The sequence below is a fragment of the Chenopodium quinoa genome, unplaced genomic scaffold, assembly GCF_001683475.1.
Source record: "Chenopodium quinoa cultivar QQ74 unplaced genomic scaffold, ASM168347v1, whole genome shotgun sequence".
Lineage (NCBI taxonomy): Eukaryota > Viridiplantae > Streptophyta > Magnoliopsida > Caryophyllales > Amaranthaceae > Chenopodium > Chenopodium quinoa.
The window spans coordinates 108,093-118,293 of record NW_018745323.1 but is presented as its reverse complement, the minus strand read 5'-3'; positions in this window follow the sequence as shown (position 1 = coordinate 118,293).

Sequence of the window (10,201 nt, the reverse complement as noted above, 5' to 3'; positions counted from 1 at the left end):
ACCTATTGAAACTAGGCCTTGATATTAATTCTCATCTCTCTAATCTCGAATCAATATTGCGAAACTCATACAATTAAACTATCGCTAATCTAATTGCATAGCAGTAAATCAATAAATAGGAAGTTTACCTATAACATTAACAATCAACAATAATAAATCATCATTTCATATTATTCATGGATCCCCAAGAACCCTAGAATTAATTACTCATACATAATTAAAACTAAACTAATCAAAGCAACTAAATTAAGCATAATTAAAAAAAATAATAATAATAATAATAAACTATTGTAAAATAATGAATACTAAACTAATGTAAAAGATCAATAACAATAAAGTGTGATAATGATAATCATAAGAAACAAAATAATGAAAAGCAAAATAAATTATCTCAACAAAAACAAGGCTTCAGTATCTCTAGTGACGGAGTACTACGTAAAAGCAAAGCTAAAGAAATTTAATTAATAAAGTAGTAATGAAAAGTTGCTAATCTAAAATCATGATAAAGACTAATATTCCCTAAAACCAATTCTACGGGAACCAAAGTTAAAGACTAATAAGAAAAGATAATTTGACCTCCCCTAAAAAGCTGCCCAACTAGGATATAACATCACAAAACCGACTAAGGTTCAGCTTGCAGCACAACCTCTCGATCGGGCATTGAGCCGCCCGATCGGGCCCGGTCAATTCTACCTAGCTGGCAGCCGTGGGTTTGCATCTTGGATTGTAACTTGGGCTTCATATGAAAAGGCCCAATTTCTTGTACTCGTACTTGGTCCATTGATTCGTAATAATAATTTGAACCTCCTTCTTCTTTAATTGAGCCCTTATTCACCAAACTAAATTACTCTAGTTCGGTCTTGAGCATCAAATATACGGTCACAAAATACGATCAAATTCCAATATCTTCATAGAGGCTCAATAGGATCGGAAATTATCATAATTCTGCAAATTCCTACAAAATAATAGCAACTCTACAAAAACACTAGGAAACGTATATTAGTAATAAAAAGGGCTCCTAAAAGCTCAATTAAACACATATATGACCATGGGACAGGGAATAAAAATATATAGAAAATACACTTATCACAATTCATATTTGATTTATTTACTTTATTGATTTAACTTTCTTAAGTCTACTAACGTGTGTATTGTTTTAATAGCAAGAAGGTCGAGGCATCAAAGTGAGTAATTCAATCACCCTTAATTATTCTTTTGATTTTGGAGTAGAAATCATGCTTACAATGTTATTTTAATTCCTATTATCATGCTTAGGATGTTTTTATGATTTCTTAGTATCATGTTTAGGATAATGCTTTAATTTTGTTATTAGTGAATGCTGGGATTTGTTATTAATCTGTTTAGTATCATGCCTAGGATCTTACTATTAATGATATTATGATGATGATTGTTGTGGTAACCAAATGTTGCTTGATTATTCATGATTTATTGTTATTGCTTGATTACGCCCCTTTTTGGAGGTTTAAAGGGAATTTGTATTTGAAATCACGCTTAATGAGATAATTAATAATTTGATTTAGGCTAATATGATTTTAATTCAAGTGATCACCAATAATAGATTTGATTGTGCATTAATAATTAACCAACGTAGATTAAACAAATTTAGGATTAATTTGATGTATGTATGTTGATCGGAAAACGCACATGAATATCATAAGAATTAATTAGAGGCCTATTTAGGGCGGGTTGTTCAATCTCTCTTAGGTTGGATTCGTACCATAATCCCCGAACATCCAGTCATGATTCCGGACCACTATGGAGTTAGCAATCTCCGTGATCGTGAATGGGGTGTAACCTTCACACCCGTGAACGGTTTACAAGTTCCTAAAACTTGCTGGCGACTCTTTTATCTCTAGCTTCTTTTCCTTGGAACGCCGCCATGCCTAAAAGCATGAACCACAGTAGGGCTCAAAGATGAGTTTGAAAAATTCCCTACACACATGCATGACACACTTTATCTTTTAGGAACTTGATGAACGAAAGACCTTCCACAAGTTCCTTAGATCTAAGCTTGTCTAGTAAAGATAAACTTGCATGACCAAATCTTTTGTGCCATAATAGTAGATCATCCTCAATGACACTAAGACAAGTCAAACTTCTATTAGGAACTTTATTTAGATCCACTATATAAGTGTTCCCTTTACGAGTTCCTTTTAATATAATGTTCTCAGTGTCATTGTTGATCATTCGGCACGAATTACAAGTAAAGCTAACAGAGTTACCTATTTCACAAAATTGTGAAATACTTAACAAGTTGTGTTTCAAACCCTCGACTAAAAATACATTATCTATAGCATGGGGACTTGACCTTCCTACTTTTCCAATAGCAATGATTTCACCTTTCATGCTATCACCAAAAGTCACAGCCCCACCATAGCACGCGTCCGGTGAGAGAAATCTTTATTTATCTCCAGTCATATGCTTAGAACAACCGCTGTCGAGGTACCACGTGTTGTTCCCTCTCACTGGAACCTGCATGAAAATCAAACGTTAGTATCAGGAACCCAGGTCTCCTTGGGTTCCCATGTAACATATGTAGATTCATATTTTTTTCAACCATATCTGTTTAACATGATTCTCACTTTTAAGAGTGCTCTTATCTTTCTTATTGCACTTGTTTTGCTTATGCCCTATCTTACCACAAAAATAACAGACAATACTACTCGGTAGATCAACGTACTTCTTTTATTTCTGGAAATTCTTCTTGTTTGGGGGGTTTTTTATGTGTCCTACGGGAGAGTTACAATTTCCTAGTATGCTCCTTCCTTCGCCTGTACCTGCACAAATAACGGAATACTCCGGCTGGGGCTGGGGTGTTCCGCCTCCGAAGATTAAGTTAGTCTCTTTCTAAATGAGGAAATAAGACAATAAATGCTTCTCGATTTGAGAGCGTTTGCAAGGGGATTTGTGTTTTGTTGGTTTGTGGGAAAATGATTCGATCCCCATTAATGAGGTCTGCCCTTACTATTTATAGTAGGGGAGAGCTGTACCTCAATTAGGGTACAATGACTCGTGTCGCAAAGGGATTAGGCCTTTGTTGACCGTTGCAAGCTTGACACGTGGCAGGCCTTTATTGGGCCACGTGTCTTAGGGTATTTTTACCCTAAACACTTCTTATAACCTAGACCTTCAGTTCTTTTAGCTTGAGCATTTGCAATCCAGTCAAGTATAGTGTACTCAACTGGTTGCTTGCCCTTCTTCTAATAGCTTGAGCATTTGCAATCCAGTCAAGTATAGTGTACTCAACTTCTTCTTATAACCTAGACCTTCAGTTCTTTTAGCTTGAGCATTTGCAATCCAGTCAAGTATAGTGTACTCAACTGGTTGCTTGCCCTTCCTAACTCTTTCAAGTTCCTCCTCAAGTCTAGCCTTATATAAATCAGATTTTAATTTTTCAAAATTTGAATATTGGTCTAGTAGAACTTCAGAGTTAAGAGTGGCACCGCTGAGTTTTAACAAAGAAATTTCCACATTCATCAGTATGTTATCATGTTTCATTCTTTCATCAGTTTCTTTTAATTTAACATTATCATCAAACAAGTCAAAGAATCTCTACTGAATATCAAGTCTCATATTATTTATCCATTCACTGTGTTCTTTGTGAGTTTTAAGAGTTTTATAACTTTGAGCTTTGGCCACATGCAAATCAATTAATTCACATTAAATCTCCATAATAGTGTCAATTAGGTTTTCTTTAGGGAAATGTTTTAATTGATTATAATCAAAACATACCTCAGCCTCTATTCCCTTCAGCTTGGCCTTTTCATTTGTTTTGGCCATCAAACATAGATGTGCAGTTTCTTCAAGAGGTTGTTCTTCTTCTTATTCAAGTTCTGAGTCACCCCAGGCAGCTATCATAGCTTTTCTTACATCTGTCTTAGAGAAAGAAGGTTTGTAAGTCTTTGTTTCCTTGCCTTTGAATCTTTCTCTATCATTTTCCTTCAATGGATAGTCCCTAATAAAGTGTTCTTTCGAGCCATATTTGAAACAAGTAGTCTCTTTGGAACTTAAGAATTTCTTGTTCCTATCAAACTTTCTGTTTCCAAGCATCTTCTTGAATATTCTCACTAGTATAGCCATCTCTTCTTCATCAACTTTAGAGTCATTGGTTTCCTATGCCTTCAAAGCCAGACTTTTGTTTTTGGAACTTTCAACATTAGTTCCTAAGTGAATTTCATGCGTCATCAAAGATCCAGCTAACTGCTCCATGTTGAACTTGGTGAAGTCCTTGGTTTCTTGCAATGCAGTCACCTTGGATCTCCAGCATTCATCTTGGGGAAGACTTCTCAACACCTTTCTAGCCTGTTCGTCTATAGGAATGTGTCTATCAAGGGAACTCACCTCATTAATTATATCATTATATCTAGTAAACATTTCTTTTATGATTTCCTTAGGTAGCATTTCAAATCTTTCATATTTAGACATCAACAAATCAATTTTAGGAAAGGTAAGGGAATGTTTCGACTAGAACAGTGCAAAGTCAATCCTGTCTTTGGAACTCCCTCATACAAGGGAGGAAGACTTCTCCTAATGGAAGTTTCATCCTTCGGGGAGATACACTGTTAAAACAGGTTACTACTACCTATCAAAGGATCTGGGGTTAGGACGACCTTTCTTTTCTACAAGGGATCAAGAGTTTGTGAAGCTTATTTGGGGATTGAATGTCCAACCAAAATGGAAGTTGTTCTTGTGGAGATTGTTTCATGACGGTATTGCAGTTAAGGTCAACTTAGCAGGAGAGGAATACAAGTTGATGAGACATGTGACGTCTGTGGGGTGGAAATGGAAGATAGACAACACCTCTTTTGATTCTGTAATCTGGCAAAGGAAGTTTGGGAGAATGGCTCCCTGACTATTTGCCCTGACTCTACTGGATCCAGCTCTCTAAGAAAATGGATCCAACACTATATCCTGCTCTTTAATAGCGAGGATGGTAAACATGGAACTCGTGGTGTTTTGTTTATAGCGACATTATGGGGATTATGGAAGACTAGGAATGTAAGATGCTTCAATGGGGCTACTAAGACCGTTGGTTTAGTTGCAGAATTCATAACCTTAGCAATGCAAGACCATGAAGTTTTTACCCAAAATAACAACCAAGATAATATCAACACAGCCGCAATCAAGGAAGACCCAATCATACCTACAGGTTTCAATTATGTGCAACTAGGGAAGGATAAGGTTGGTTATGATAACTTCATTGTAGAAGCGGACCGTTCATGGGATTAGAAGACTACTAGGGCAGGGATTAGCTGGGCCGTCACAAGGAACGATCAGGGCAACACTATGGATGAGGGTGGGAAATGTGGGGCTGCATCTTCAGTAATCCAATGTGAGGCTTGGGCCTGCCTCGAAGCAATGAAATGGTCCCGGACACAAGGAAATGAGGGGATCCTCCTCCTTTCCGACTCTATCTCACTCCTTAACAATCTGCAGGATAGCTTCGGTATGGATGTCTCGATAACTTGGATGTTAAAAGAGATTAGGGAAGTGGGTGCTACGTTCCAAAGATGTGCAATTTTGAAAGTCCTAAGAGAACAGGATCAAAGGGAAAATGACATAACAAGAAGATATCGTTTTACTATTTCTAATTATTAGTAGTTTGTGTGTAGTTGCCTTTGCTGTTGTCACACACACACACAAAAAGAAAAAGAAAAAAAAAATCAATTTTAGAACATTTTACCTCGTTTGTATCTTCATGAGTAACTTCAAGTAGATCTAATATTTGCTTAGCAGACTTGCATCCCATGATCCTATTGTGTTCATGGGGTCCAAGTCCACAGTGCAACAGTTTTATAGCTAAAGCATTCAATTCATATTTTTGAAAATCTTCCTTACCAAAGTCAGATAAAGGTTTAGGAACTACTTCGTTTTTCTCATTAGTTTTGGTTACCTCAAAATCATCAAATTCAATAACACGCCAAACCTGATAATTTTCAGCCTTGATGAAGATCTCCATCCTATTCTTCCAGTGTGTATAGAACTTACCATTGAACATAGGTGGACGTTGGGTAGAGTACCCTTCTTCAAGTTTCTCTTGATAATTCATCTCTCCTCAAGAACTTACTTAACAAAGTTATTTGTTATGCGTGAGAACCTGCTCTGATACCAATTGTTAGTTGAAACGAACTTCTATAAGAGGGGGGTTAATTGTAGTCAGTTCCTAGCGACAACTTTTCGCGGAAATATAAAATAAAATATTAAAGGAACTTGCAATGCACACAAGAATTTACGAGGAAACCTTCCAGGGCCCAACTAGAAGTAAAACCTCGACCCTCCAAGGGATTTCAAAACCAAACACTTCACTATAATAGGGCAACACTCCTAGTTACAACCTATTACAATCACAGACATTTCTCACAAGTTCCTGACTGAACTTACTACTCGATAGGACCCTATCCTACCCAACCTAAGTCCCGTACTTAGATTCCTCACAGCACTCCCAGAGTACTAAACACTCGGCTTCACTCTCAAAGCCTACCACACTATATGCAAAAGCTAATTCACTCACCCAATTTCCAAAACTATACAAACACTTGAATCTAACATATGATTAGAAAGCTACACATGAAATCCGAAACTAATATGACAAAGCTATTAACTTGGCAAACTTACTTTTTAAGCACTCTTCAGATTTTCACGCATAAACTCACAAGTTGTATCAATAATGAACACTCCTTAATTTATATACAAGAACTCTTGTATGTAAAGTAGGGTTTTCAAAAAATAGAAAACATAAAACTGTAGTTTAATAAAAGGCCTTTGTGAAATAAATCTTTTGAATAAAATCTTTTGGAAAACTTAAGAAAAATATAATTTGGAAAAGATTATCATTTTGTAAAATCATATTTTATAAGATAAAATCTCTCAAAGATCTTTTCCTTAATTTAAAACTTATCTTTTTAAAACATTCCATAATATTAAGCTTGCCAAGGTTTGTCATGCTTCTAATAGATTCCATGCATATTTAACCAAACATATTTACAGCAATCCTAGTAAGAAGAAACTTAACAAAAACCTTAATCAAAAGACTTTTAGTTTATTTTCCGAATTGCCTTCTCAAGTTTCGCATTGTATGAATACTTAGGCTCTACGCAGACTAGGACCAAGTTCCTATTGTCTTCAACACTCCAGCTCTTTGCTGGGACTCGCAGTCCAAGTTCTTGTGGAACTTGTTGTCTTCAACGCAGTCCAAGTTAGTCTACTCAGCTTGCTGTCAAGCTCCTGTTAGGAAGCTTCTCTTTGTGTTCCTCTTAGGGATCAATTCTAGTTCCAATTTGGAACTTTACTTCTATTCTCTTTGCCTTTCTTTTGTTTCTCCTTGGATCTTCATAGATAGGTTACTCTTCCACTTCCAAAGTCAACTTCACCTGTTCTAATTCAATACTTAGAGAAATTGCATAAGTTGTTTGCATATCCATCATCATTAAAAATTCTTATGGTTCAACAAAATGGCTATAAATTATTACCCGTTAAAGTGATCAATTTGTACGATTACTCCCTTCAGAAATTTTCCAATGAAATACCCTAATTATAACGTCACTTATCATTTTCAATCTAATTTATATTTAGACTATAAGGAAAAATAATTGATAAGTGATTAAAATAGGATTAAAATGACATGAATAACATTTCCTGGCTGATAAGTGACATCATAAAAATTTTCGGGCGATAAAGTGATTTATATGTCACAAACATGGGATTCAAATGACATACTTTACAATTACGCTAATAAGTGACGACATAATAGAGTTACATCATCGGAAAATGGTTGGAGGTAGCTATCGTGTTATCGTACAAATTAATCACTTTTAAAGGTACTAATTAACAATATTTTTTGCTTTAAAGGGTAACTAACAATATTTTTTGCTTTAAAGGGTAATATTTGACAAGACGTCCTTTTATGGGATAATAATTAGCAAATTTTCAAAAATGATGATTATATTGCAGGGGAAGTATGATAAACCTTTTCTTTTCTATTTAGAACTTAAAAGACAATTTATTGTACTTAATTCTAGTTGAAAATTTAATTTAATTTAAATTTTTTTTTAAACAACGGTCCAAAAAGGAGGCTAGCTCCCAACTGACTCAAGACTACAAAACAAAAATTTAACTCTCTTAGCCAAACTAATACAAGAACTAAAGTGGGGATTTGGGGGTACAAATGTTGTGAACTTCTAGACAATGCAAATTAGAGGACTGAGGGGATCTATCGCCGATACTAGTCGTAGGGTGTTCCAAACTTGTCCCCTTGCATTTCTTGGTCCTGCAAAAGTAAAACCTGTAACACCTTTTACCTTTCTTGTTTTTGGCCTTTGACCTGATTGGTCTTCCATGCTTCCTTGACGTGGCAGAGAATGTGAAAGTAGGGTGTGGCAGAGATGGTTGTACTTGTTCAAGCTTAAAAAACATGGGGTCTTCCTCATTAGAACCTACGGATTCTATTTCAGCAATATCAGTGGTATTTAAATCTCTCGTAGGAACCTCACTCCCCTCCTTGATATTTAAACCCTCATTGTTGCTAAAAGCTAGGCCAGTAGATATATGATTATCTAACTTCTCATCGGCAGCAGTGTTGGTCTTGGGTATTCCAACAATATGGTTGACCACGGTGGTGCCCAGAGATCGCTTAGCCTTTTAGGCTCCTCTTGACACGATCCCTCTTTTCCGGCCCCACCACAATAGTAGGCATGAAAAAGGTTTCAGAGAATTTAGAGTCCTTAGCCTTGTGAGAATCAGGATGCCCATCTTGGGTGGTATGTTCCTTCACTCGTACAGTCATCCATGAAGCAGAAGAATGTTTGAAGAAACTCAAGGGTTTCCTTGACTCATCTCCGAGTAAGACGCATCTGAAATCTTAAGAGACAAATTACTTCTCAATCTGTTGAGGAAAATATCGGTCCCTTGTCCTTAGCATGCCTAGAATCCTGGTTGATTGGGGAGCTGGTAGCCTCATCATCTCCTTTTTCCAAATAAAGAGTTGTAGTTACTGATGGGATAAGGTTCTCTACCACCATTTCACTAGCAGTGTCTAAGTTGGGTAACTCCGTAACATCACTCTGAATGTCACTACTAGACAACTTGTTAGATTCTAGGATGACATTTGACTTACTAATCTTCCCTTTTTTGTTAAAGATGCCCTGTGGCAGGTCGAAATCCTCAGTTCCTCTCTTGCCCTTGAGCTTGCTAGCTTTACTTCTAAGACCCTCTAGCTTTTCTCCATTTCACAGCGGATGTCCTGGTTGTTAGGCTCAGCCTTGACTACTTTTCCAAGGTCTTCAAAAGCCTCTTTAAGTTGGTAGAGATTGATTTCGGCTAAAGCCCTTCTGTAGAGAGCTTTAGTGTTGTTATCATCAACCATAATGACTAGCAAGCAGAGCTCCTTAGTTTGTTCAAAATCCCGAATTTTTAAGGCGCAAGCTGCGAGGTTTAACTCAAGGGATATGGCAAGATTCCTTAGAAAAACACAATCATCTTCATCTCTTGGCAATACAAAACACAGTACTTTCAGTCCTCTATCATACTTAGCCTCAACAAAAACGACTTCACCTTGCTTGAAGTGAACATTGCCCTCCTCTTTCAAAGGCTTTGCTTGATTGAGGATGATCCGGGGAAACTATTCTTAGGAAAGTTGAAAAGGCTTTCATCATAATCACCGTTCAAATGAATATGCATAAGAGCACTAAGTAATCTCCGACAGTCCATAACGAAACTTCTAAGAAAACCGAAGCGATAAGGGAGTTGGCTAACAACTACACAAAGAACACACCTAAGCGGAACCAAGGAGAACATACCCTCGGAGTGAATAGCATGACAACAAGAATAAAAGAAGGGGTGGCAAACCGGGCTTTTATAACCAAGACCTAGCCACAAACCGATGCCAGCTGCGGCCGACAAAGGCTAAGGAGAGTAAATCACAGCCAAGCGAAGATCGTAGCACGACCACTAAGGCTGGACTACACGCAAAATCAGGGGACCGAGAAGGGCGGCAACCACCTCAAATTCCGACACAAAAAGGTCGTCAAGGGCAGAACGCAGCAAGAGGAGGCGAAGGCAAGCAAGATCTGTCGTAGGCTAGAGTACCCTCACTAGCAGCGAACGTCAATCTACTGGGGCGAAAGTTGCTCTGTTAAGCAGCGATCGGGGGCCTCCCCTCATTCTGGTAACGCTGGGAAAAGGA